Genomic DNA, 26055 nt, shown 5'->3' with positions numbered 1-26055 from the left:
CTCCATTTCTTTTATGGAACTGTTACAAAATAAGACCAATACTTTTCCTTGAATTAATGTGAATTATACCTATTGTGTGGTAAAATTTTCACATTTTATTTTATTTCAAAGATTTTATTTATTTGAGAGAGAGAGGGAGAGGAGAAAGGATGGGGAGGAGGGCCAGAGGGAGAAAGAATCTTAAGCAGATTCCATGTTGGGTATGGAGTGTGAGGACAAATCTCCTGCTAACATCTCATGTCAATCCCTCTCCCCACCATATGTATCAAAATCTCACACAAAAATAATTAAAGAAATAATAGGGAATATATTATTTGTTATTTATATAGTTGATGTCAATAAATTTTGTCATATTATTTGCCCATACAATGGCATTTCAGGAGCTGTCCTCCAAATATTTAAGTGTGTATAAGTGTATATTAAGTGTATATTTATTTATAATAAATACAATAAATCTCATGTGTGCTCAATCACCTGAGAGCACACCTGAGCTGAAACCAAGAGTGAGGCTTAACCAACTGTGCCACCCAGGTGCCCCAAAACTTCACATTTTAAAAGTATTTTGTGAATATTTATTTGAGTGAATTGTACTTTATTTTCATTTGTGTGAATTTTAATTGGGCAAGGAGTTTTAGGAAATTTGAAATGTAAAATATGTCAGGGTACATGATAAATTAAGGCACATTTCTATTACTATAGGTATATCTATCTCTACATCTATAGCAACGAAACATATAATTCTCTATCTTTACTTCTGTTTTGCTACAATGATCCAAATGGCAACTGAATAGAAATCAAAAGAAGGCAATTCTCCTAGTCAAGGGGAAAAAATTCTTCATACCACAATGTTATGTTGACCCTACATTATAATAACTTCAGTGAGAATATGTGGTAAAAAATGTGAAGTGCTGTTGATATGACTAGGAGTCAGAAGTAATCTCCATGTTAGTATGACCTGTAATATTTCTCTTCCACCTTCAAAACTGAAACGTGATCACATCTGGCTCAGTCTATTGTTGAATTCCAGATGTTCACAGCATTAGTTGCTATCACCCTCTTAATCACCTTTCACTAAAGGAAGAAGTCAGAGGTTGGTCACTTCAGGTGATTGCTGTCACCAAGGGTTAGTTTCTCATATAAGAAACTGGGTGTTTTGGAATGGTTGAAAGCTTCTCCTCTCTTTATATGGCATTAAAATCCTATGCAATGTCATTCATTCAAAGTTCTGACATTTGAAACAGCTTATACCACTCTGTTGGATTATAATTCATTCTTGAATCAGCTGTAGAAAATATGTTATTTATATTCATTTTACAAGATAAAATTGGATGGGCAAAAAATCCATACCGCAATATTCTTGAAGAATAACTAAGAATAAACTTATAATGTAATCTGGTCAAATAGGGTGCCACATGTCAAATAAAGTGTGTGTGTGTGTGTGTGTGTGTGTGTGTGTGTGTGTGTTTAAAAGGAAAAAAAAGATTTGTTATGCTTTTCTTTAATAATTTACTTAAAGTAGAAAAAGTATTCAATTGAACACATGACTTTTCAAAATTCTGGACTCTGTTCTATAGGTATAGTTAAACTATTGTTTGTAATCTAAATATGTGAGTTGAAAATATATCATTAACCTTATATTTCTTAAAAGATAAAGGGTTAAAAAAGGTGGATGATATGAGAAGAATAAAAACGAATTTAGTAAAGCAAAATTGTATACTCACTGATTGTTAAATTAGAAGACAATAGAAAGGAAGATTGAGGGATGCCTGGGTGGCTCAGTCGGTTAAAAAGCTGCTTTGGGCTCAGGTCATGATCCCGGCATCCTGGAATCTAGTCCCACATCGGGCTCCTTGCTTTGTAGAGAGCCTGCCTCTTCCTCTGCTTCTGCCTGCCACTCTGCCTGCCTCTACTCTCTCTATTTCTCTGACAAATAAATAAATAAAATCTTTAAAAAAAAAAAAGAAGGAAAACGAAGAAAAGAAAAGACAAGAAAAGAAAAGGAAGATTGAACTATGTGACCCAAGAAAAGACGGTCCAGAGTTAGACTGATCAATTGTGGGCTGGAGTCTTTGAGGAAGGATTTCCATAGAAGTTGATGCTGAATAAAAAGACTGGAAAAATAATGGGATGGTAAAATGAGAATTTACACATGATAGGGACTGAAGTTAGTAGAGATGAGTTTAAAGATCACTGGAATAAGATAAATGTATTCTTACTGAGGAAAAGATTTGATTTGAAGTAAATTACACCACCATAAGTCGTCAAACAAGTATCTATGGGATAAAAGTGGTCACTTGTGAAAAATATATTTCAGGGGTTGTATGCAATATAGAATCCCAATCATGAGAAGGACATTTAGGAGAAGTTCAGTCTAGAGATTGTACAATCCTAATAAGTAGAACCTGAATTCCTTTTATGATCAACTTGTTTTTGTTTGTGGAAAATATTTTGAAATCCCCTTGTGAGTTGTGTGAGTGAGTTTGGGGTCATGGACTATGAGAAGCCAAGATAACAAAAGATAGTTGCTACAAACCTGGAGTCCAAGTTTGGCTAGGACACAGCTGGAAAAATGTCTAAGGCACTTTAGGACATAAAGTATCTAACATAGATTCTTCAGTTGCTTTTATTGCTATGTTTCAGTCTTTTATCCCAAAGATTTTAACAAATTATGAAATGAAAGTATATAAAAATATATGGGGGAACAGAGGATTTTTGTAGGGTTCATTTGTTAATATCCAAGTAATACAAGAGTATGGTGGCTAAATAATGTCTCAGCTTAAACAGTTAAGCAAAATCACAATGCAATGAAAAACATTTGGCAGACTGGTAAAAAATATTTGGTTTAAGAAGAAAAAAATGAATAACCATCATATAAAAAGAATCATTACAAATTAATATTAAAAAGCAAAAGCTTATAACAATGTTAAAAATGATATAAACAGGTCATTTATAGAAGAAAAATTTTAAATGACCAATAAATAAGTGAAGTGATATTTTTCATCTTCAATAATGTAATTTTTATTGATCATATTAGGAAAAAATAAAGTATCACTGTATTTATCATGGACAAATATGAGATGAAGGGGACATTTTGTATAGAATTATCCTTTCTTACAATAATGTCATGGTTTTGATCATGATTAGATATAAAAAAAATCCTGTTGAATTCAAAATCAAAAACAAAAGGAGGAAACTATTACCAATTCCACAGAAATACAAAGGATTATACAAGAGAACTGGGAAAAATTGTGCACCAATAAATTACATAACCTAGATGAGATAAACAAATTTCTAAAAATATAAATCCTAAGACAGTATTATGAAAAAATAGAAATTCTGAATATACCTATTCAGATTTTCAGAAAATCTGAGCCTACCTATAAGTAGTAAGAGATTAAACAAGTAATCAAAAATATTCCCTCATAAAAAGCCCTTGATGATGACTTCTTTGATGAATTCTACCAAACACCAGTCCTTCACACACTTTCCAAAACAATGACAAGGAGGGAACACTTTCTAACTCATTCTACAAGGCCTACATTATTCTGATACAAAAGCCAGATAGGGACACAATAAGAAAGCTATAGACCAATATATTTTATGAACATTAATGCAAACATTTCAGCACAATATTGACAAACCAAATGAAGTGGTATATTTAAAAGATCAATGAGTCTAGAAAGACCTCCAGACACTTAATTATGAAATTCATGAATCATAATTTTAGACAAGAGGTCTTAAGTGCAGCGGGTGGAAAAGATCACCTACATACAGAGGAAGGACCATCAGAATAATGTCAGACCTGTCCACAGAAACCTGGCAAACCAGGAAAGGCTAGCAAGACATATTGCGGGCACTAAATGAGAAGAACATGCAGCCAAGAATCATTTATCCAGCAAGGCTGACATTCAAAATGGATGGAGAGATAAAGAGCTTCCAAGACCAGCAAGGTTTAAAAGAATATGTGACCACCAAGCCAGCACTACAAGAAATATTAAGGGAAGTTCTATAAAATAAGAAAGAACCCAAGAGTGACATAGAATAGGAATTTACAGAGACAATCTATAGAAACAAGGACCTCTCAAGAAACATGATGTCAATAAAAATTACCTTTTAATAATCACTCTCAGTGTGAACTGCCTACATGCCCCTATAAAATGCCACAGGTTTGCAGACTGGATAAAATGACAGAACCCATCCAAATGCTGTCTATAAGAGACCCATTTGAAACCTAAAGCTACACCCAGACTGAAAGTGAAGGGATGGAGAACCATCATTTATGCCAATGGGTCTCAAAAGAAAGTTGGAGTGGCGTTTCTCATATCAGATAAATTAGATTTTAAGCTAAACTGTAGTCAGAGCTACAGAAGGACACTACATCATTCTAAAAGGGTCTATCCACCAAGAAGATCTAACAATTGTAAATATTTATGCCCCCAATATGGGAGCAGCCAACTACATAAGCCAACTGTTAATCAAAACAAAAAGTCATATTGATATGAATACATTAACTGTAGGGGATCTTAACACACTCAGTAACAGACCGATCATTTAAGCAGAAAAATGAATAAAGAAACAAGATCTTTGAATGACACATTGGGCCAGATGGACCTCATAGATATATATAGAACATTCTACTCTAAAACAACAGAATACTCATTCTTCTCCAGTGCACATGGAACTTTCTCCAGAAGAGACCACATACTGGGTCACAAATCAGGGCTCAACTGATACCAAAAGACTGAGATTATTCCCTGCATATTCTGACTACAATGCTTTGAAACTGGAACTCCACCACAAGAAAAAGTTTCGAAGATATACAAGCACTTGGAAGCTAAAGACCATCCTGCTCAAGAATGTTTGGATCAGCCAGGAAATCAAAGAAAAACTTAAACAATTCATAGAAACCAATGAGAATGAAGACACATCTGTCCAAAATCCATGGGGTACAGCAAAGACAGTCTTAAGGGGAAATACATTGCCATCTAAGCATCACTCAAAAAAACAAAACAAAACAAAACAAAATAACCCTGAAAAATCCCAAATACACCAATCCTTTTTATACTTTAAAAACCTGAAAAATAATCAACAAATTAAAACAGCCCCATGCACAAGAAGGGAAATGATCAATATTAGAGCAGAGATCAATGAGTTAGAAACTGAAGATACAGTAGAACACATCAATGAAGCTAGAAGCTGCTTCTTTGAATTAATAAGATCAATAAACCACTGGCCAAACTAATCCCAAAAGAGAGAGGACCCAAATTTAAAAATATGAATGAGGGATGAGCGATCACAACTAACATCAAGGAAATAAAAACAATCATCAGAAATTATATGCCAATAAGTAAAGCAACCTAGAATAAACTGATGCATCCCTGGAAACCTATAAACTTCCAAGACTGAAACAGGAAGAAATTGACAACCTGAATAGACCCATATATAGTAATGTGATTGAACAGTGATCAAAAACCTCCCAGAAAACAAAAGTTCAGGACCTGATGGATTCCCTGGGGAAAGTCTACCAAACATTCAAAGAAGAAATAATACCTACTCTCCAGAAGAGAAACTTGCAGACTCCCACTATAAAGCCAGCATTATCTTGATCCCCAAACCAAGCAAAAACCCATCAAAAAGGAGAATTTCAGATCAATATCCCTAATGAATATAGATGCCAAGATTCTCAACAAGATCGTTGCTAATAGGAGCCAACAGTACATTAAAAGGATTATCCACCATGACCAGGTGGGATTTATTTATTTATCTATCTGTCTATCTATCTATCTATTTATTTATTTATTTTTGTTAGCATATTCTTTTTTTTTGATTAATTAATTTATTTTCAGCATAACAGTATTCATTATTTTTTATCCCTGGGATGCAAGTGTCCTTCAACACTCGCAAACCAATCAATGTGACAGAACAAATCAGTAAGAAAAGAGAGGAACCACGTGGTCCTTTCAATTAATGCAGAAAAAGCATTTGACATAATGCAACATCATTTCCTGATTAAAACTCTTCAAAGTATAGGGGCGCCTTGGTGGCTCAGTGGGTTAAAGACTCTGTCTTCTGCTCAGGTCATGATCCCAGGGTCCTGGGATCGAGCCCCACATCGGGTTCTCTGCTCTGCAGGGAGCCTGCTTCCCCCTTGCACTGTCTGCCTACCTCTCTGTCTACTTGTGATCTCTGTCTGTCAAATAAATCAATAAAATCTTAGTAAAAACAAAACAAAACAAAACACTCTTCAAAGTATAGGGATAGAGGGAACATTCCTCAATTGCATAAAATCTATCTATGAAAAACCCACAGCAAATATCATTGTTAATGGGAAAAACTGACAACCTTTCCACTGAGATCAGGCACATGACAACAATGCCCACTCTCACCTCTGTTCAGTATGGTACTAGAAGTCCCAGCAACAGCAATTAGACAACAACAACAACAAAAAATAAAAGGTATTCAAACTGGCAAAGAAGAAGTCAAACTCTCTCTCTTCACAGGTGACACAATACTTTATATGGAAAACCCAAAAGATTCCACCGCCCAAACTACTAGAACTCATACAATAATTCAGTACAGTGTCAGGGTATAAAATCAATACACAGAAATCAGTTTCTTTCTTATACACTAACAATGATAATATAGAAAAGGAAATTAGAGAATTGATTCCATTTACTATAACACCAAGAGCTATAAGATACCTTGGAATAAACCTAACCAAAGAGGTAAAGGATCTGTACTCAAGGAACTACAGAAAACTCATAAAAGAAAGTGAAGAAGACACAGAAAAATGGAAAAGCATTCCATGCTCATCGATTGAAAGAATAAACAGTTAAAATGTCTATACTGCCTAGAGCAATCTATATTTTCAATACCATTCTGATCAAAATTCCACCAGCATTTTGCAAAGAGCTGGGACAAACAATCCTAAAGTTTGTATGGAATGAGAAAAGATCCCAAATTTCTAAGGAAATGTTGAAAAAGAAAAACAAAACTGGGGTCATGTTGCCTGATTTCAAGCTTTACTACAAAGCTGTGATCACCAAGACAGCATGGTACTGGCATAAAAACAGACACATAGACCAGTCGAACAAGTAGAGAGCCCAGATTTGGACCCACAAAACTATGGTCAAATTATCTTTGCCAAAGCAGGAAAAAATATCCAGTGGAAAAGAGACAGTCTCTTCAATAAATAGTGCTGGGAGAATTGGACAGCTATGAATAGAGAAATGAAACTCAATCGTTCTCTTATACCATACAGAAAGATAAACTTAAAATGGATAAAAGACCTCAACATGGAGAAGGAATCTATCAAAATACTGGAGGAGAACATAGGCAGTAATCTCTTCGACATCGGCCACAGCAACTTCTTTCAAGACACATCTCCAAAAGCAAGGAAAACAAAAGCAAAAATAAACTTCTGGAGCTTCTTCAAGATCAAAAGTTTAGAGAGCATGGATTGCATGGAGCACTGGGTGTGGTGAAAAAATAATGATACTGTTATGCTGAAAATAAATAAATGAAAAAAACAAAGTTTCTTCACAGCAATGGAAACAGTCAACAAAACAAAGAGTCAACCCCTGGAATGGGTGAAGATATTCACAAATGACACTACAGACACAGGACTGATATCCAACACCTATAAAGAACTCCTCAAACTCAATCCTCAAAAAACAGATAATCACATCTAAAATGGGACAGAAGACATGAACAGACACTTCTCCAAAGAAGACATACAAATGACTAATAGACACATGAAAAAATGTTCATCATCATTAGCCATCAGGGAAATTCAAATCAAAACCTCATTGCGATACCACCTTACACCAGTCAGAATGGCCAAAATCACCAAGAAAATAAGCAACAAGTGTTGGAGAAGATGTGGAGAAAGGAGTACCCTCTTAACTGTTGGTGGGAATGCAAGTTGGTGCAGCCACTTTGGAAAACAGTGTGGAGATTCCTTAAGAAACTAAAAATAGAGCTACCCTATGACCCTGCAATTGTACTAATGGGTATTTACCCCAAAGATATAGATGCAGTGAAAATAAGTCCCACATGTACCCCAATGTTCATAGCAGCAATGGCCACAATCACCAAACTATGGAAAGAGCCAAAATGCCTTTTAGCAGATGAATGGATAAAGAAGATATGGTCCGTATATACAATGTAATATTACACCTCCATCAGAAAGGATGAATACCCAACTTTTGTATCAACATGGATGGGAGTGGAGGAGATTATGCTGAGTGAGATAAGTCAAGCAGAGAAAGTCAGTTATCATATGGTTTCACTTACTTGTGGAGCATAAGCAATAACATGGAGGACTTTAGGAGAAGGAAAGGAAAAGCGAATTGGGGGAAATTAGAGGGGGAGATGAAGCATGAGAGACTGTGAACTCTGAAAAACAAACTGAGGGTTTGGGAAGGGAGGAGAGTCTGGGGATGAGGATGAGTGTGGTAGTGGATATTAAGGAGAGCATGTATTTCATGTAGCACTGGGTGTGGGGCATAAACAAAAAATAATAATAAATAAAAAAGATTATACATCATGAGCAAGTGAGATTTATTCTGGGATATGAGTGGTTGAACATATAAAAATCAATCAATTTAATACATCACATTAACAGAATGGAGGAAAAAGACTACATGATAATCTCAATTTTTGCAGTAAAAACATTTGACAAAATTCAAGAACATTTCATGAAAGAATATTTAGTAACCTTTGATTAGAAGGAAGCTACCTAAACATAATTAAAACAATACACAAAAAGCCTACAGTGCATATCATACTTAATAGGGAAAGACTGAAAGCTTTGTTTGTTTTTTGTTTTTTTTTTTTCTAAAATAAGAAAGGAAAAAAAAAAAAAAAAGCAAAGCTATCTTCTTTCCACTCCTATTCAACATAGTACTGGAAGTTCTAGCTCTAGCAATTAGGCAATAAAAAGACATAAAAGGCCTAGAATCCCAAAAAGAAGTAAATTGTATCTACTTGCAGATGATATGTTCTGATATGTAGAAACCTCCAAATAGTCCACAAAAATTATAATTGAAGCAATAAAAGAATTCAGTAAAGAAGCCAGATACAAAGTCAACACAAAAATCAGTTGTGTTTCCATACATTAACAATGAGCAATCTGAAAATAAAATTTAAAAAATAATTGCAATGTTGAATTATTATATTGTACACCTGAAACTCATGTAACACTGTACACTAATTAGACTGTAATTAAAAAATAAAAAAATAAAAAAGAAAGCAATTTCATTTACAATAACATCAACATGCATAAAATACTTACAAATTATCCAATGAGGTGAAAGGTTTGTGTAATAAAAATCAGAAAATATTGCTGAGAGCAATCATAAAAGACACAAATAAGTGGAAACACATTCCAATTTGTGGATAAGAAGACTCAATTTTAAGATATTGATATTACCCAAAGATCCACAGTTTAAATCCAGTAAATCAAAATCCTTATATTTTTATAAGGAAATAAAAAAAAAAACTTGCTAAAATTTGTGTGAGACCTCAAGTAATGTTGAATAGCCAAAATAATTTTGAAAAAGAACAAAGTAAGAAGACTCATGTGTCTGACTTCAAAACTTACTAGAAAGCTACAGTAATCAAAAGAGGTATTATGAGGTATTATCATAAAGACAGACATATAGATGAATAGAATAGAATAGAGTACCAAGACATAGACTCTTGGATGAATGGTAAAATTATTTTTGAAAGGGAGCCAAAACAAATCAATGGTCTTCTTTTCATTCTTGTCAGGACATTCTTTTCAACAAATGGTGCTGGGAAAACTGCATAACCATATGCAAAAGAATGAAATTGTACTCTTACCTATGTAAGAGTATAAGTAAGAGTACAATCACCATATTATCACCATATTCCAAAAAATAATTCAAATGGATCAGAGACTTAAATATAATACTTAATACCTTAAATATAACCTAAAACTAAAAGACTCTCAGAAGAAAACATAAGGCAAAAACGTTACTACATTTGATTAGCAATGATTTCTTGGGTATAACACCAAAAGAATAAAAAAAAAAAAGAATAGACAAATTGACCTTCATGAAAATTTTAATAAAGACATACCAAAAGACACTACCAATGAGTAAAAAGGGACCCCACAGTATGGGAAAATATTTGCAAATGATATATCCAATAGGGTATTGACATCTTAAATATATTTAAAAAATCCTAAAATTCAAAAATAATAAAAGAAAACAAACAAAAAAGAACACAATCCTATTTCAAAATAAACAAAAGACTTAATTAGATATTTCTCAGAAGAAGATATGTAAAGAGCCAATAAGCACAAGAAACATGACTAAACATCAGGGAAATGCAAATAAAAATGACAAGATACAACTTCATACCCATTAAGATGACTACTATTAAAAAAATAGAAAATAAAAAAAGTCAGTGAACATAAAAAAATTAAAAATGTGGAAAAATTGGATCCCTTTTGGAATTCTTTATCCAGAACATAAAAATGGTGTAGCTCTTACGGAAAATATGGCAGTTTCTAAAAAAATTAAAAATGAAAATACTATATATCCAGAAGGTTATGTTAGGGGTATATGCCCAAAACAATTGAAACACAGATTCAAGGATATATATTTGTCCACCAATGATCATAGCAGCATTATTCACAATATCTAAAATGTGGAAGAAATCCAAATATCCACTCATGAATGAATAGATAAACAAAATATAGTGTATGTTTATATAGTGTATGTGTATATATATTTATATATATATATACACACACACACACAATGGAGTACTATTCAGTCTTAAAACAGAAGGAAATTCTGACATATGCTATAGCATGGATGAACTTTATGATTTCATTGTTGAGGACATTATGCTAATTGAAATAAGCCAATTGCAGAAAGAGAGATCCTGAATGAATCCACTTATATGAAGTACTTCGAGTAGTCAAAATCATAGCAACAGAACGTAGAATGGTAGTTCCCTTTGGTAGTTCCCTAGACTGTGGTAGGGGTGGTGGGGATTATTGTTTAATGGGTGTAGAGTTTCAGTTTTATAAGATGAAAATACTTTTGGACATGAATGGTGGTGATGGCTGCAAACGACACGAATGGAATTAATTCCGTTAAAGCCCACACTTACAAATAGTTAAGATGATAAATTTTATGTTCTATTTACCACAATTAAAAAGAAAAATGTTGCCAAAAAAAGGTAAATATGATGTGTTACAACCACAGCTTACTCATCTATTTAATTCTTTTTTTTTTAATTTTCTATTTTTTATAAACATATATTTTTATCCCCAGGGGTACAGGTCTGTGAATCACCAGGTTTACACACTTCACAGCACTCACCAAAGCACATACCCTCCCCAATGTCCATAATCCCACCCCCTTCTCCCAAACCCCCTCCCCCCAGCAACCCTCAGTTTGTTTTGTGAGATTAAGAGTCACTTATGGTTTGTCTCCCTCCCAATCCCATCTTGTTTCATTGATTCTTCTCCTACCCACTTAAGCCTCCATGTTGCATCACCACTTCCTCATATCAGGGAGATCATATGATAGTTGTCTTTCTCTACTTGACTTATTTCGCTAAGCATGATACGCTCTAGTTCCATCCATGTTGTCGCAAATGGCAAGATTTCATTTCTTTTGATGGCTGCATAGTATTCCATTGTGTACAATGCTCTAAAGCTAGAATTCAACCACAAAAGGAAGTTTGGGCGAACCCAAATACATGGAGACTAAACAGTATCCTTCTAAAGAATGAATGGGTCAACCGGGAAATTAAAGAAGAATTGAAAAAAATCATGGAAACAAATGATAATGAAAATACAAAGGTTCAGAATCTGTGGGACACAACAAAGGCAGTCCTGAGAGGAAAATATATAGTGGTTCAAGACTTTCTCAAGAAACAAGAAAGGTCTCAGGTACACAACCTAACCCTACACCTAAAGGAGCTGGAGAAAGAACAAGAAAGAAACCCTAAGCCCAGCAGGAGAAGAGAAATCATAAAGATCAGAGCAGAAATCAATGAAATAGAAACCAAAAAAACAATAGAACAAATCAACGAAACTAGGAGCTGGTTCTTTGAAAGAATTAATAAAATTGATAAACCCCTGGCCCGACTTATCAAAAAGAAAAGAGAAAGGACCCAAATAAATAAAATCATGAATGAAAGAGGAGAGATCACAACTAACACCAAAGAAATACAAACTATTATAAGAACATACTATGAGCAACTCTACGGCAATAAATTTGACAATCTGGAAGAAATGGATGCATTCCTAGAAACATATAAACTACCACAACTGAACAAGGAACAAATAGAAAGTCTGAACAGACCCATAACCAGTAAGGAGATTGAAACAGTCATTAAAAATCTCCAAACAAACAAAAGCCCAGGGCCAGACGGCTTCCCGGGGGAATTCTACCAAACATTTAAAGAAGAACTAATTCCTATTCTCCTGAAACTGTTCCAAAAAATAGAAATGGAAGGAAAACTTCCAAACTCATTTTATGAGGCCAGCATCACCTTGATCCCAAAACCAGACAAGGATCCCACCAAAAAAGGGAGCTATAGACCGATATCCTTGATGAACACAGATGTGAAAATACTCAACAAAATACTAGCCAATAGGATTCAACAGTACATTAAAAAGATTATTCACCACGACCAAGTGGGATTTATTCCAGGGCTGCAAGGTTGGTTCAACATCCGCAAATCAGTCAATGTGATACAACACATCAATAAAAGAAAGAACAAGAACCATATGATACTCTCAATAGATGCTGAAAAAGCATTTGACAAAGTACAGCATCCCTTCCTGATCAAAACTCTTCAAAGTGTAGGGATAGAGGGCACATACCTCAATATCATCAAAGCCATCTATGAAAAACCCACCGCAAATATCATTCTCAATGGAGAAAAACTGAAAGCTTTTCAGCTAAGGTCAGGAACACGGCAGGAATGTCCATTATCACCACTGCTATTCAACATAGTACTAGAGGTCCTAGCCTCAGCAATCAGACAACAAAAGGAAATTAAAGGCATCCAAATTGGCAAAGAAGAAGTCAAATTATCACTCTTCGCAGATGATATGATACTATATGTGGAAGACCCAAAAGACTCCTGTGGAGAGCCATGCTAGGAGTCACGTACTAGGCGAGGCTTGAGGAGAAGGGCAGGTGAATGTTTATGTGGGAGCGCTCCAGGCAACGCACAACCTGTACTGAAGTATCGGGACTAGTATAAGATTAACCAGGGACCATGGGAACGGCACAAAAACAGAGTGAACAATAAGTTTCGGGGGCTCACGTCAGTAGGCACGAGCTCCCCGCATGATCTGGATTGAAGTCATCTGTATCCCTTCTGATTGGATGTTATAGTAGTTGTGTTATGTGGTGATTGGTTACTTTCTATCCACTGTATCCTATAACTTGGGGCTGTAATCGGTGTTCGGGGTCCCGGGGCTGAAGATTGACAATAAAGAAGTTTGCCACCCACCTCGTCTGCGGGTCGTTCTTGCGGGTCGAGAGCGACATCTGGTGCCGAAACCCGGGACCCGACGCCGAGCGCAGAACGAGGATTGGGGTAAGAGCAACGAAAGGGGAATTTGGCCACCATCTCTGTCTACGGACAGGACAGGTCTCTGGGACGAGAATAGCTGTAGTTTTAAAAGTTCACGGAGACCGGGATAGCAAAAGATTTCCAGAATGGGAAACGAGCTTACTAGATATAGGATGGAAGGTCCGTTAAAGGACATTCTCAAAGCAAATGGCACGCCTTTAAAATCAAAAACAGCTCGTGCCTTTTTAAAGGAGGTAGGAGAAATTGCCCCTTGGTTCATAGAGGAGGGACTTCTGAATGTGCCTCAGTGGGAACATCTAGGAGAGGATTTAAGGCAGAACCCCACCGTGAATGCCGGAACTCTGGCTATGTGGTCCCTTGTGAAAGTATGTCTGCAATCTTCCCGGGAGCGACTAAAACAGGTGGTACAACAAGGAGGGGAGATTTTAGAGCAGTTAAAGGAAGAATCACACAAGGGGTCCTCCCAGGGTTCTGAGGCAGACAGTGAGAGCTCAGAGGGACTCCCCGATGAAATGACCCAAAATTTAAAAGAAGGCAAGGAGAAAAAGAATCCAGAGGCTCTAAGCTCACCAACAGGGGCAAATCCTATAGCTGTAACGCAGTCGGTAGCAAAAACAGACCGTGCGCCGACTCCTCATTCCAGCCCCACAGCGCCACCCCATGAGTGGCCCCCGCCATATCAGTCAGGCTGTGCGAAAACTTGGAAAACACCGGAGCCGCGCTGGGTGCCTCAGTGGCCTTTAACAAAAGAAAAATTACAAGCGGCAAAAGAGCTAGTTCAAGAACAACTCAAAGCAGGACATATTCAAAAATCCACGTCTCCGTGGAATACTCCCATATTTGTAATAAGAAAGAAATCAGGCAACTGGCGATTGCTACATGATCTACGACAGATTAATGATCAAATGCAGGTCATGGGACCCATTCAGTTAGGGCTCCCAGTCATGACGGCGCTGCCAAAAAAACTGGCCCTCTATTGTAATTGACATCAAAGACTGTTTCTTTTCCATTCCACTACACCCTGCAGATACAGAGCGCACTCACCTGATCTTTAAAACTACCTTGCAAAAAATACAAAAAGGGGGAATTGTAGAGGAGCATCACACGTCTACAGACCTTACCAACTTGACCACTTTTATTTTAAATTTTCTTACGCTTGACAAGGATGGCGTTTCAGCCGCGGAGCGCCATTGGGGCCAACAGAAAACGCAGCAATCTATGGTGAAGTGGAAAGATGTCTTTACTGGCTTATGGAAGGGCCCTAACCCGGTGCTTAGGCAGCACCGAGGTTCCATTTGTGTTTTCCCACAGGATGCGCCCGCCCCACTCTGGGTGCCGGAACGCCTCACCAGGCTGGTGGCCACGGAGCCTGTGGAGGATGCTGGTGATGGTGATGATAACGACGATGACTGTCCTGCAGCCTGTTCCCACGAAGGCGGAGCCAGTTCAACTGTGGCCACGACAAGAGACTGCCCCACTCCAAGAGTTCCTGCAAATAGCTCGGCGTAGAGTGCATCTCCCTCATCTGGACTCATATCTGTTATTGATGCTTGTTTAAATTCTGGATATAGGGGAAGCTCCAAGTGCTAAACTGACTGTGGCACAACTTGCTGAAAACTTTGTAAATTCCTTGTTCTCTCACTTCCCTTCCCTGATGCATGTATGGTATGTTATAGGAACTATTATAGGTGTATTAGCAATAGTTGTTATTCTTATGTGCCTTTTGCCCTGTGCGGCTAAATTTATGATTGTGGAAGTTTACAAGCTAAGAGCTGTCGTACGTAATCAACAACAAGCCACTCATGGCAAACTCAAAGAACGGCCTTAGTTATCACCAAGATGCCTTTTGACCCTGGTATTAGTAATAAGAACTTTATAGTACTCCTCCTCAGGCTAGACAAACGAACAAGCCTAATGAGTGTGACTCAAATGTTCTTAAAGCTGTAGCTGCTGATTAACATGGCAGACATGGCCATGATGGCTCTGGAGGCTAGCACCTCCCCCCAGGTATGGCTAAGTATGCTGGGTCGGTAGCCAAAGACGGGTAAGACTGATCCCTCACCATAGCAACCTAAGACAGGGGCTCCTCGGTGAAGGGGAGTACCCGATGACGGGTAAGCATGTGTGCTGAGGATTGGCAACCTAAGACAGGCACGATCCCTGCCATGTAATAAATAAAAAAGGGGGAGCTGTGGAGAGCCATGCAGCAGAAGCTAGGAGTCACGTACTAGGCGAGGCTTGAGGAGAAGGGCAGGTGAATGTTTATGTGGGAGCGCTCCAGGCAACGCACAACCTGTACTGAAGTATCGGGACTAGTATAAGATTAACCAGGGACCATGGGAACGGCACAAAAACAGAGTGAACAATAAGTTTCGGGGGCTCACGTCAGTAGGCACGAGCTCCCCGCATGATCTGGATTGAAGTCATCTGTATCCCTTCTGATTGGATGTTATAGTAGTTGTGTTATGTGGTGATTGGTTACTTTCTATCCACTGTATCCTATAACTTGGGGCTGTAATCGGTGTTCGGGGTCCCGGGGCTGAAGATTGACAATAAAGAAGTTTGCCACCCACCTCGTCTGCGGGTCGTTCTTGCGGGTCGAGAGCGACATCTGGTGCCGAAACCCGGGACCCGACGCCGAGCGCAGAACGAGGATTGGGGTAAGAGCAACGAAAGGGGAATTTGGCCACCATCTCTGTCTACGGACAGGACAGGTCTCTGGGACGAGAATAGCTGTAGTTTTAAAAGTTCACGGAGACCGGGATAGCAAAAGATTTCCAGAATGGGAAACGAGCTTACTAGATATAGGATGGAAGGTCCGTTAAAGGACATTCTCAAAGCAAATGGCACGCCTTTAAAATCAAAAACAGCTCGTGCCTTTTTAAAGGAGGTAGGAGAAATTGCCCCTTGGTTCATAGAGGAGGGACTTCTGAATGTGCCTCAGTGGGAACATCTAGGAGAGGATTTAAGGCAGAACCCCACCGTGAATGCCGGAACTCTGGCTATGTGGTCCCTTGTGAAAGTATGTCTGCAATCTTCCCGGGAGCGACTAAAACAGGTGGTACAACAAGGAGGGGAGATTTTAGAGCAGTTAAAGGAAGAATCACACAAGGGGTCCTCCCAGGGTTCTGAGGCAGACAGTGAGAGCTCAGAGGGACTCCCCGATGAAATGACCCAAAATTTAAAAGAAGGCAAGGAGAAAAAGAATCCAGAGGCTCTAAGCTCACCAACAGGGGCAAATCCTATAGCTGTAACGCAGTCGGTAGCAAAAACAGACCGTGCGCCGACTCCTCATTCCAGCCCCACAGCGCCACCCCATGAGTGGCCCCCGCCATATCAGTCAGGCTGTGCGAAAACTTGGAAAACACCGGAGCCGCGCTGGGTGCCTCAGTGGCCTTTAACAAAAGAAAAATTACAAGCGGCAAAAGAGCTAGTTCAAGAACAACTCAAAGCAGGACATATTCAAAAATCCACGTCTCCGTGGAATACTCCCATATTTGTAATAAGAAAGAAATCAGGCAACTGGCGATTGCTACATGATCTACGACAGATTAATGATCAAATGCAGGTCATGGGACCCATTCAGTTAGGGCTCCCAGTCATGACGGCGCTGCCAAAAAAACTGGCCCTCTATTGTAATTGACATCAAAGACTGTTTCTTTTCCATTCCACTACACCCTGCAGATACAGAGCGCACTCACCTGATCTTTAAAACTACCTTGCAAAAAATACAAAAAGGGGGAATTGTAGAGGAGCATCACACGTCTACAGACCTTACCAACTTGACCACTTTTATTTTAAATTTTCTTACGCTTGACAAGGATGGCGTTTCAGCCGCGGAGCGCCATTGGGGCCAACAGAAAACGCAGCAATCTATGGTGAAGTGGAAAGATGTCTTTACTGGCTTATGGAAGGGCCCTAACCCGGTGCTTAGGCAGCACCGAGGTTCCATTTGTGTTTTCCCACAGGATGCGCCCGCCCCACTCTGGGTGCCGGAACGCCTCACCAGGCTGGTGGCCACGGAGCCTGTGGAGGATGCTGGTGATGGTGATGATAACGACGATGACTGTCCTGCAGCCTGTTCCCACGAAGGCGGAGCCAGTTCAACTGTGGCCACGACAAGAGACTGCCCCACTCCAAGAGTTCCTGCAAATAGCTCGGCGTAGAGTGCATCTCCCTCATCTGGACTCATATCTGTTATTGATGCTTGTTTAAATTCTGGATATAGGGGAAGCTCCAAGTGCTAAACTGACTGTGGCACAACTTGCTGAAAACTTTGTAAATTCCTTGTTCTCTCACTTCCCTTCCCTGATGCATGTATGGTATGTTATAGGAACTATTATAGGTGTATTAGCAATAGTTGTTATTCTTATGTGCCTTTTGCCCTGTGCGGCTAAATTTATGATTGTGGAAGTTTACAAGCTAAGAGCTGTCGTACGTAATCAACAACAAGCCACTCATGGCAAACTCAAAGAACGGCCTTAGTTATCACCAAGATGCCTTTTGACCCTGGTATTAGTAATAAGAACTTTATAGTACTCCTCCTCAGGCTAGACAAACGAACAAGCCTAATGAGTGTGACTCAAATGTTCTTAAAGCTGTAGCTGCTGATTAACATGGCAGACATGGCCATGATGGCTCTGGAGGCTAGCACCTCCCCCCAGGTATGGCTAAGTATGCTGGGTCGGTAGCCAAAGACGGGTAAGACTGATCCCTCACCATAGCAACCTAAGACAGGGGCTCCTCGGTGAAGGGGAGTACCCGATGACGGGTAAGCATGTGTGCTGAGGATTGGCAACCTAAGACAGGCACGATCCCTGCCATGTAATAAATAAAAAAGGGGGAGCTGTGGAGAGCCATGCAGCAGAAGCTAGGAGTCACGTACTAGGCGAGGCTTGAGGAGAAGGGCAGGTGAATGTTTATGTGGGAGCGCTCCAGGCAACGCACAACCTGTACTGAAGTATCGGGACTAGTATAAGATTAACCAGGGACCATGGGAACGGCACAAAAACAGAGTGAACAATAAGTTTCGGGGGCTCACGTCAGTAGGCACGAGCTCCCCGCATGATCTGGATTGAAGTCATCTGTATCCCTTCTGATTGGATGTTATAGTAGTTGTGTTATGTGGTGATTGGTTACTTTCTATCCACTGTATCCTATAACTTGGGGCTGTAATCGGTGTTCGGGGTCCCGGGGCTGAAGATTGACAATAAAGAAGTTTGCCACCCACCTTGTCTGCGGGTCGTTCTTGCGGGTCGAGAGCGACAGACTCCACTCCAAAACTGCTAGAAATTATACAGGAATTCAGTAAAGTGTCAGGATATAAAATCAATGCACAGAAATCAGTTGCATTTCTCTACACCAACAGCAAGACAGAAGAAAGAGATATTAAGGAGTCAATCCCATTTACAATTGCATCCAAAACCATCTATTTAATTCTTAATGGTCATTTGAAATATTTCAGATGGAAACAATTACAATCAAATGTGCTCTAAATAGTTTTATACAGACTTCTTAGAGTACACATCTAAGAATATCTTCAGGGTATATGTGTTGATTTGATGAGTGGGATTTATTGATTTGAATGTATGCATATCCTAAACTTTGAGAGATATTACCAAATTTTTCCAAAGTTGTGGCACCAATGTGTAGGTGACAGACTTTGCGATTACCCTTATGATTCCTGCCTCTGGTACCTTACACACTTGTATAACCTTTTCTGAACAGTACCCCATGTTAAGTGTTATAGGTTGTCATTCATGATTATACTTTGTCATAGAATATTCCATCTTACTAGCAGGCTCGCTATAGAGATGTTGTCCCCTGTCGCCGCTGAAAAAGTAAGTGCCCATATTAGGAGGCTCATGTGGCAAGGAAGAGTGTAGCTTCTCAGAGATAAGGATGGTCAGAAATGAATTCTGTTAACTTTCTGAGACTAGAAATAAAACCTTCCCCTGACATAACAATTGCACTACTGAGTATTTACCCCAAAGATATAGATGTAGTGAAAAAAAAAAAAAAAGGCCCCACACACCCCAATGTTCATAGCAGCAATGGGCACAATAGCCAAGCTATGGAAAGAGCGAAGTTGGCCTTCAGACGAATGAACCGTCAAATGAATTAAGAAGATGTGGTCCATATTTACAACAGGATATTACTCAACCATCAGAATGGATGAGTACCCAACATTTGCATTAGCATGAATTGAACTGGAGGAGATTATGCTAAGTGAAATAAGTCAAACAGAGAAAGTCAATTATCATATGGTTTCACTTATTTGTGGAACATAAGCAGTAATAGGGAGGACATTAGGAAAAGGGAGGGAAAAATGAAAGAGGGGGAATAAGATGGGGAGATGAACCATGAGATACTATGGATTCTGGGAAACAAACTGATATTTTTAGAGGGGAGGCAGATCAGGGGATGGGTTAGCCTGGTGACAGGTATTAAGGAAGGCATATACTGCATGGAGCACTGGGTGTTATACACAAATAATAAATCACAGAATACTACATCAAAAACTAATGATGTGCTGTATCATGACTAACATAACAATAAATTTTTAAAAAATAAATAAAAATTTTAAGAAAGAAAGAAAGAAACCCTTCCCCCAGGGATGCCTGCAGATAAAAAGCCAGCCTTGGCCAATGCCTTGAGTGCAGCCTTGCGGAGTACCCAGCTAAGCCCTGTCCAAACTTCTAATCCACAGACTCTGTGAGATTGTATATCTGTATTGTTGTAAGCCATGCGGTTTGTGGTTATTTGTTACATAGTAATTGATAACTAAGACACATGTGTACTCCCACAAGTTGTGTGTGATATTGTCCAAATTCCACAACCTCTCCAACATTTAGCATAGTTCCATTATTTATTTATTTTGGGGGATTGGTGTGTAATAATTTTAATACAACTATATTTAATTTCTAAAATTATTAACCTAATTTAAGTACCTTGCATATGTTTATTAACCATTTTAATTTTCCTTTCTTAAAAAATTTAAGTGTTTGGATGATTTATGTTGAGTTGTTTATCTATTTGCTGCTTAGTCATTGAAGTTCTTCATAATGCTACTACTGTCTCTTGTTAGAGACCTGTGATTCAAACATTGCATTCTTTCTGGGAACTTGTCTTTACACACTGTGGTGCTTTTTGATGAGGAAGGTTTAAATTTAATGAATTTACATTTACTAACTATTTTCTTTATGGTGAATTATTTTGTCAAGAAAATAATTCCTTGAGGTCTGTAAGATTCTTTATAAGTGCATTTTAACCATAAATATTTTAGTTTCCCTCCACTCCTACTTAAATCAGTATACATTAATCATGCCCCAATGTAATGTTTGTGAGATAAAGGCATAATAAAATATTTAAGATGCAATAAAAGAATATGAAAATGAATGACTGTAATAAATGCGTTTTCTTTAGTATAAGGTACGTAGCTTTTCAATTAGGATATAAGTTTTTGTCTTAACAATTTTGGAAAATCATCCCTTTGTGTACATACCAAAGAGATAATTTATATGATTGTGCCATTTAATTTTTAATGCAAAAAATAATAAACTTTTCTTAATTCAACATTTATGCTGAATTATAAAATAATTATAAAAGATTATATTTTACTCTTAAGGACAAATGACATAAGTTTAAAGAATCTGTCAAAATTTATAAATAAGCGCAATTAAATTGAATTTCTCAGACATTACTGCCAATATCTGAAAAAGGACGATAGCAGGGTGTGTATCAGGAACTGCAAAGTGTCTGAAATTTTATCCTGCCTGCATGCTAATAAGCAAGTAGTTTTTCATGTTGTTTTGGATGTTGACAGAAGACATGAGAATCCTAGAAAAGAGACAAAAGACTTTATTACTAATGTCAATATCAGTAGCTAGTGTATGAGCATTGTCTTGTGCCAGTTCTTTGAGCTCGATTCCCACAAGATGGTATGAAGAAGGCTAAGTAACAATTGTACGCAAAATATGTCACATTACATGAGAGGAAGGAACAATGAGCTTAAAGAGCCTGAATCTTATATAATGAGATACAAGCATGCTTGCCCTTTATTTAGAGCAAGACTCTAGTTCTATTTTTCAAGGCTGTACCAACATTCTGAAAAGGTAAACAAAACCAATCAGGGGCACCTAGGTGGCTCAGTAAGTTAAGCATCCAACTGTTGGATTTGGCTCAGGTCATGATGTTATGGATCATAGGATCAAGCCCCTGCATGGGGCTCCTCAGTGAGGAGTCTGCTTGAAGATTCTCTCCCTCTGCCCCTGCCTCCATGTTCTTATCTCTGCCCCTCCACAAGAAATGAATAAATCTTTTAAGAAAAGGATAAAGACAATCAATGCCTCTGCTAATAGGAGGCGCAGAAATATGAGATGCCTGGAACACTGTCTCTCAATACTTTATAGCATCGAGGATCTCTCACTTGCCAACTTGGTGAGCTTGGACAATTTTTATGAGCCTCTTTAAGACTGTGTCATCATCTTGTGATAATGCCAGGCTCATGGAATATTTGTGGGGTTATATGGAGTCCTACATCTACCTAAGCTTAGCAAAAGAATGTGTAACACAGTGGAAGCACAACAAAGTTTATCCAGTATTATTACTAGGGTTAGAAAAGTCGCTAATCCTTTTGTATGCTGTGAGATATTTGGGCTTAGTCTCCACAGCCCAAATTTGAAAGTAACTCAGAGTTGCCAATCCAGGCCATCCTCAAGTATCAACAATTGCCAAAAGGGGCATTACTAAATGAGTAGCTTAAAGGGGGCACAATTGGTATTGTGGGAAAAAGTCATACTCCAGAGAATTAAAAGAAGACCTTAGATATTATATGACTCACTATGCATGATTACACCTGATGGAATGAAAGGCTAGAAAAGAAGAGATAAATAAACAGTAGGCAGGTATAGATACCTGTGGAAATACCACCTAATAACAGATCATCAGAAAGTGATGAATGGAATGCTGGATGCCAGAAAATCAAGGAGAGATTTAGGATTTATCTTCTGCAACAAATGTCTTCTCTGGCTTCTCTCCTTTGTATAGTTTGGCCCCCTTCTTAGGGCATCAGTGGTTTTTGCCGTGGGGGAAATTTCACTACGAACTACAACTTCCCCCTCCTGCTGCTGAAGGAAATGTCCAGGAGGCCACAGGATGAGTATGTGTACTTCTCCAGAGTGAAAGTGGTCTGAGCACCAGAAGTCTCTCATCTCTAAGATAGCCTCAGGAGCAGCAAGCTGGCATCTTATAATTACATTTTAATTTTAGCAGGTATAATCTGATCTTCACATTAGTGAACTGCAGTTATTAACCGGCATAGGCAAGGAAACTCTAAGTGAACTGTAATGTACTTCAGTCATTTCACTGTGTAATGGTCTGACTTCACAAATATCTCTAAGTGTCTTGGTATTTTAGCCTTTCCTTGGTAATTGCAGGTTTGCGTGGAAAACCTATAATTAGTAATTTTATTCTTAAATATAGATTTCAATTAAGGTCCCAAGTATATTCCAAGAAATAAACTTATTTCATATGCATTCGCTCATATAACTAAACATTTTTTGTAAAAATAATTTTATTTTACAGCTTAGGAAACCAAAATCCATAGATGAGTAAATGAAACAGCTGTAAGTCACATTAGTAAAGTAGAACCTCAAAGTTATGTTAGCCTGACTGCAAAGTTCAAGAACTTATTTATATAGCATGTGTGGTTGCTCTCAACTGACTAGTCAGTAACACTGAAGTAGCCAGTCTAGCTAAACACTGAGAAGTTGGTAATTTAGGAAAGAGGCCTGCTCACATGCTAACCAACACAATATTAGCTTTTAGTGTAGGGATGGTCACACATCCCAAACCCACTCCCCACCTTTGAGTTTTCAGTGGTGGCAGAATATTGAGCCTTCCTATTGGCTTCCTAGATGCGTCTTCAATTTTTCATTTCTTAGAAAAAGCAGTATTCTGGGGTTGCTGTATTTGGCAATTTTTGTCTTTGGTCTCTTCTGATGTAAAACTATTTTTAATTTTTAAGAGAAAATTCATGGTGCTGCTGTGTGTGTGTGTGTGTGTGTGTGTATGTTTGCAACTTACATATACCTGCACTGATCGTCCCTCACATTGTCATACACACTCATGAATTATCAGAAGCTTTCAACTTTTAAGCCACATCACTCCTTAAAGTTCATGGACAAGCTACAGATACAGAGGTCTGTACTTCTTACTTGCATGTTTGATTTCCTCAGGAAATACCCTGAACTTCATGAGAGTATATCCTGTATTTTATACTTTCTTTATAGCCTCCAAGGGTCTTAACACAGTTTGCCTAAATGAAGACATTAAACAATTTATATTCTATTATATCATATTATATTTTATTATATCATATTATGTTAATTATATATGTGACAAAAGTATCAATATATCTGAGCCTGAGCACAAAATAACAAAACATGAAATGCTATCATTGAAACTTACCATTGATAAGAAAAAGTTAAAGAAACCAGAAATATGAAAAAAAAAAAGCAAAAGATTCGCTAGTTTAGATTTTTTCTCATATGTTCCATACAGCTCCTCATATAACAGGCCCATTGATCTGGTAAGAAGTTTTACTCAAAAGAAATTTAATCACATGAGATACAGAAATACTGGAGTAGTGGAGATGACTCAAAATTCTCATGAAGATTTGTTGTATGATAAACCCAGTACTCTTCATGCCACTTCCCATTGCTCTATTCCTGCGAAAACTGGGTATATTTAAAATTTCCTATTCCCCTGACTCTTGAGGTTTTTGTTTGTTTGTTTGTTTTGTTTTGTTTTCAAATTTGCTACCCTTCTTAAGTTAATGTATAGAAAATTTGGCTTTTTAAACTTTTATTTTTTCAGTTAACTCATGTTGCCGAATTAAGGGTAAACATAATTTGAAATGACACAAATTATAGATGGTATTAAGTTTTCCAAATAAGAACTGGACTAAGAAGCTTTAAAAATTCTCTGCTTTGGTATCAGAGCCTTCAGTCTATGTTGGCCATGCACTAAGCAGAAATTCACATGAGGAGGTCATCTTCTGTATAGCAAATGGCCATCACTGTAAAGAATTGTCACATTGTTCATTGTGTCATTAAAAGTAATCTTACTGTTAAAAGTGAACAGGTTTTAAAATCTTAAGTATTCTGAACTGTTCATAGGTTTAATTATGGCACTTCATATAGGCTCTAATTAGAAGAGAGCCCCAAATTAATAGAAAAACTTCTACCCAAATGGCTAGTTTTACATTGTAAACCATTTAGCAGTTATGGTAGAGCCCATTTAAAGGCAGCTTTAAATGACCTATGGCTGGTTTCCAAAATAAATAAATTAAAATTTGGCTGTTAGAGAATGTTAAGAGTTAAAAACAATTTTAATGAAAAGCAGTGGTGGACTCAGCACTACTAAGGTTTTTTCAGTTTGTTTTTTAGCTTTCTTTAGTGAACTTGAATTGACAATACTTCAGAAACAGTCTGAACTCTAGAAACTGAGACACTAGACATTCCATTCATAGAACTTTAAAAAAAATCAAAACCCATTAATAATATGATTGGGAACCCAAATGGCAATAAAGAACTGGTAGCTTCTTTATTTCTTTTGATTGCCTTTGGTTTCTTGTTTTGTTCCGTCTCGTTTCGACTGACGTTCCTTTTGCTAACATCTGAATGATAGCAACATTCTGTTTTCTTGATCTATAAGAAATTGTTGAACAAATTATAGTATCCAGTGAGTCAATATTAACTGGAATCCCTTAGAGCTTTAGAGGTTTTTGTTTCCCCCTACTCTGAGAGAAATGCTTGAATGTGGACGTTGTGTTTCTTTCACAAAGCTTGTGCCAGCTAAAATGTTGCATGTTACCTCATTTCAATACTTTTGATTATTCCTACTTCCAAAGAAAGGTGTTTTACTTTCAGCTGCTAGAAAGTCTCTCATTGTATGGAAAATCAAACAGTAGCCGAATTTGCTGCCATGAAGATTCAAGTTTCATAAAGAAATGTATCTCTAAGAAAACATGAAGCACAAATCGATGTTTGAACATGCTCTGTAAAATACAAATTACTTTTTTAAGTTTCCTTCTCTATAATTGCTAGCTAATTTAAAAAATATATTAATAATATTGATTAGAACCCTAAATTAGTCATCTCAAAACACCAAATAAATCACTTTTGCTATTAAAAAACAAATTAATTACATTTTTCCTATAATTTTAATTGAATTTCTAATAGCTATCGCAAATATGTATTGACCAGAGAGCACTGTTCTGAAATTGTGTAAAACTATAATATTTTCAATTTTGTTATCTAATAACAATGCAAATGATACTATTTTTAATGCATAGGAATATTTTATAATATAAGGCCAGTCTAGTTTCAGGCATTATTATGTTAATTATTGAATATTCAATCTTGTCTCTTACTCACTAATTTTTTTTCGTCATAG

The sequence above is a fragment of the Mustela nivalis genome (assembly GCF_964662115.1).
Source record: "Mustela nivalis genome assembly, chromosome: 4".
Lineage (NCBI taxonomy): Eukaryota > Metazoa > Chordata > Mammalia > Carnivora > Mustelidae > Mustela > Mustela nivalis.
Note: the sequence above shows the minus strand (reverse complement) of the source record.